We start from the raw sequence: 4,331 nt of genomic DNA, 5'->3' as shown, positions 1-4,331 counted from the left end.
TCGATTGATTCGAACGACAAAAAAATTCTCAAAGTGGCTCACCTTTTTCTGGAAATTTTTGTGTAAATTGCAATGCTCAGTGATTCCAAACTTTTGGCCGGTAGTGTACGTATCTTGAACAGTTTTCCAGATATTTAATGTCAACGTTTTGACAAATTGAACCAAATAAACGATATTACCATTTCAGTACCCAAATTTCGGCTGTGCTTAAAGATAATGCTTTGTACTTGCGTTCATTTTGAAGCTAAAGAAATACTTTTTTCAAACGTACATCAAATTTCACTCACTAATAAGAAATCTAGCAGTAATCGATGTTAAAGTTTCAAATGTCAATTTGACGCTGTTGCCGCCCTGGAAACAATGAAAAACAAGTACCTACTAAAATATATGAAACACACTTTTCGAAAAAATGGAGAGATTTCGGGAACATTGAAAAAAATTGTTCGAAGTATATTAATATTTCAAATATTCGAAAATGTACGAATCTCGTACAATGTATCATTTTCTCAAGATAAACATTGCGTTTAGCACGCTTGTAAAGTTTGTATTTTTATTACTAAACTGCCTTATACACGATGTAATTTAAATACATCAAGATAATTAAAGTCGGAGTGCGCTGGCGATATTTCTAGGCCGTGGAAGATTAACCTACATGTTTTCCACGCTGGTGGAATTTGTATTTTTACCGCTTGTCATAATACTAGAATATATATGGCTATTATACTCATTTTATTTTTATATTTAAAATGCTATAGCATTGATTTTTTAGTTATTCAATCATCGTCATAATTTGCGTTTACAGGATGTTGAGCCACTCCTAGTAGAAAATTTACAGGATGATTCTAGAAATCGAAATAAAATGATAATCAAGAATAAAAAAATTACGTTTGAGGCTTCGTTTTTTAGTTATTAACGTTTTAAAATATCCCTGTAGCCGAGCAAACCTCCCTACACCAACGAATGTAGGACACGTGAAGACAGGGCGTACGGTGACTCTCAAAACCAACGACACATGGTCGGTACCTTACCTTGTACAAGTCGTAGAGAAGAAAACAGTGACATTGAACGCTGTAAACAACATAGCTGACTTCTGCAGCACTACCGTTTACTTAAATACAACAGAACTGCATGTCAGAATGTTCTTGAAATGTGTATTCCAGTGGTTACTGAAAATGCAACGTACACTATGCACACCAATAAACACAATACACACAACTTAGTGAAAAACAATCACTATAGACTACAATGTTCACATACATACGCGCACTCACGAAATGAAAAAAAGAATAAAGAAAACTGAAAACCATGAAGCAAAATAAATTAAACCAATATTAAAACCACACTAATAGGTAATAAATTAAATTTAAGTGATATACTAAACTAAAACTAAATAACTTATCACTTTATAATTTGAAGAATGAGACGAAAATGAGAGTATTCTTATCCCGTTTATCCCGTTGAGTAACATAAACGTAATTTATTACATTTTAGTGTATCTCAGGTTTAATTTACTTTTCTTTAGCTTTTCTAGTTTTCTTTGTTTTTCTCAGTCTTCATTTCGTGCGTGCGCGTGTGCATGCGAACATTGTAGTCTATAATGGTTGTTTTTCAGTGATTTGTGTGTATTGTGTTTGTTGTGTGCATAGTGTACGTTGTGTTTGCAGTACAGAAAGGAATACACATTTGAAGAACTTTCCGACATGCACCTGTTGCGTCGCATACACCAGGCAAGGTTACGTTATTGTACCACGAAACTGTACTTTCAGCTAACAAACAATAGACGGAACCTTGGTTCGAGCGGCCGTTGTAAGGCATGTTGCTCTTTTTTCAATCCCCACAACCCTGGTTATTGCTAACTCATCCTTATTCACCAATAGTGTTTTATATTTTCCACTTCCATCTCAACTAATTAACCAATAGAATTCGCTCAAAAAATGTACGTGTCACCGAAATATCGTCCCGACATCGGTTACATTCGAATTATCATGAAGAACGGTTGCGATTTAACCACCGTCAAGCACAGTATCCTTTAGTAGAGCAACCCTTTTCACGACTGAGTATAAACACAAAACCTTCAAAGCTTCATGTCGCTGTTAAAAATTTTCGGAGATAGACAGATATTGGTGCCGAATGTTACTGTCTTCTTCTTTACGACTTGCACGAGGTAAGGTGTCGGCCATGTGTCGTGGGTTTCGAGAATTACTGTACCCTCCGTGTCTTGACGTGCTTTTCGTTGGTGTAAGGAAGTGTGCATGGCTACAGGGATATTTTTAAACGTTAATAACTAAAACCCGAGACCACAAACAGAATTTTTTTATTCTTGATTTTAGTCTTATTTCGGCTCCTAGAATCACCCCTTAAATTTTCTCCAAAAAGTGGCCGATCACCTTCTATAATGTATGTAATACAAATACATAAGGACGCCAATAATTATAAACGCTTTTAAAAGAATTATGTAAAAATTTGGTAGCATACAGTTCGTATCTCAGCTTGAATCATTTTTCGGTGATATTTCCAACAATTAACCATTGGCATGAAAGTCAGCCTTTTTTAAGTCCATCCGCTGCAAAATACACATGTTGGTTCTGTGAAGCAGCACTAAAAGTATTGCAGGACAGAAATAATATATCGCTAGCAGATTCAGTTCTTTAATTTAAAGCAGCGATAACCAGAATTTTTTGGAACTCAATGTGTTTGTATTGATAATTAACGCCGGGATACCACTAATATGAAATAATCCCCTCATTCTTGAGCCTTCCTCTGCAAAATTTGTGCTTTAGAAGTATGGAGCAACATAATTAAGGTATCAAGAGAAAATAATAAAACGTAGCACACTTGTTATTCCTCCAAACCGTATAATGGAATCCATAGGCTTTATTATTTTTCTCGACGCGTGAATTGCCCAACATTTCTAAAGTATACGAGATATAGCCGCATCGAGAATAACTAATAAAATAACATCAACCAACAAATTTTACAAGTTTAAAAAAAGTCGATGACTATGATGGTGGAATGACTCGTACCAATACATAATGCACCTTCCTTTCGACTTCACCCGTAAATCGATAAATGACAGACGTAGGAAAGTATATTACAGATAACTATTGTACAGGAAAGTTGGTATCCATTTAGAATGAATACGGGTTAGTCATAATATCATTTCTTTCCTATGGCCCATCTTTCCTGCACTATGCCAAAGGCAAGGCACACGTATTTTTGCTATTTGCCCGACCGCAGGTATTTACGAATTGGATGGGATACACGAGAAATAAATGGGATGGGTAGATCTGACGATCTTCAAAGTGATGCTGTAAAATTTTTGCACTTTACAAAGGTAATACGTATCGATGATTTGACGAGGTTCTTCGGATCAAAATGAGTTCAAAGAAAACCCCACATAGATTACTTTTGATTAACATCATCTTGAGTTATATTCCTAATTTGCATCGGGATAATCACAGTAATCCATCGATACCGCATTTAGTTTTCATTGATGGATGCTTATACAGTAGTACTACATTACTTTCCTGAAAATATTTGTGTGCTCCTGTGTTTAATATTAGAACGCGAGCACCTCCCGGCTCGATGCACACGGAGCAACCGAACTGATAATTTCTTTAATGTAAAACGAAATTGCAAGTGATCATCGAGAACCCACTAGCCTTTCTGTATTCACTCATGTACATATAGCTTGACCAGGACGGTCCCGATTTTCAACCCTTGTCCCGGTATCCCGGTCGGTTTACAAATACGTCCCGGTTTTTTCATTTCTTGATTTTTCAAATGACTTGATTTCTAAAGAGCTCTAAAGTGTACGGAATTCTATGAACAAATTAAGAATAATAAAACATTTCTTAAGAAAGTTTTATCTAAAGAAAAATATGACTTGGCTCCGAAATAGATTGTTGCTATACTTTTAATTACTATTTTATTTTTCATTTTATGTGATTTTTTAATTACTAGGGTAAAGTTGCCTAATACGAGGCCCATTTCTTAAAGAAGTCATAACTGTCGACTAAGGACACTTTTATTAAAATTCGATACGTGTTTTAAAAGTATGATATGTATTCTTTTGTAAGGTACTGGAATGTACAGTAAAGAAAATTCGGTTCCTTCGTAATAAAATGAAAACGAAAATTATGCAAATACACAGATTTAAAAAATGGGTTCCTAATATGAGAAAACTATTTTTTCTCTTTTTTCACACATTGGGCATATTAAATCTGTTTCTTCAGAACCGCAGACTTGGTGGGCTCACCGGTAACACTTTGTACGCTAAAACAAAATTGGGTATCTAATATGAGACTCTTCTTATAATAGGAACTTCCGAG

The sequence above is a fragment of the Habropoda laboriosa genome, unplaced genomic scaffold, assembly GCF_001263275.1.
Source record: "Habropoda laboriosa isolate 0110345459 unplaced genomic scaffold, ASM126327v1 scaffold786, whole genome shotgun sequence".
Taxonomy (NCBI): Eukaryota; Metazoa; Arthropoda; class Insecta; order Hymenoptera; family Apidae; genus Habropoda; species Habropoda laboriosa.
Note: the sequence above shows the minus strand (reverse complement) of the source record.